The 231-nt window shown below is 59.3% G+C and overlaps 1 protein-coding gene across 1 annotated transcript in view; it reads left to right on the top strand.

Annotated features, from left to right (window-relative positions):
* Positions 1–231, top strand: part of LOC119592862 (non-symbiotic hemoglobin 1-like) — a gene marked incomplete in the record, with an annotated part of 162,471 nt that overhangs the window by 130,443 nt on the left and 31,797 nt on the right.

Below are 231 nucleotides of genomic sequence, written 5' to 3'. Positions count from 1 at the left end.
CTATCCTGCAAATTTGAAATCCAAAGACATGGCGGATGCCCTGAGGTCCATCGCGCCCTTGGGGAGGGAGGACCGCCACTGCCCCCCCCTGCCACCCTCTCCCCCTATTATGCAAGCGCGACTTGCCGGGTCGCAGGAGGTGGCCGGGGGGCGGGGGAGGCGGTCAAGGCAAATCAATGAGAGAGGGAAATGCTGGGGATAGCTCGTTATTATGAAATTCCTAGTGAATGG

The sequence above is a fragment of the Penaeus monodon genome, chromosome 31 (assembly GCF_015228065.2).
Source record: "Penaeus monodon isolate SGIC_2016 chromosome 31, NSTDA_Pmon_1, whole genome shotgun sequence".
Classification (NCBI taxonomy): Eukaryota; Metazoa; Arthropoda; class Malacostraca; order Decapoda; family Penaeidae; genus Penaeus; species Penaeus monodon.
The sequence above is the reverse complement of the archived record's forward strand: the minus strand, read 5'-3'. Positions and strand labels throughout refer to the sequence as shown.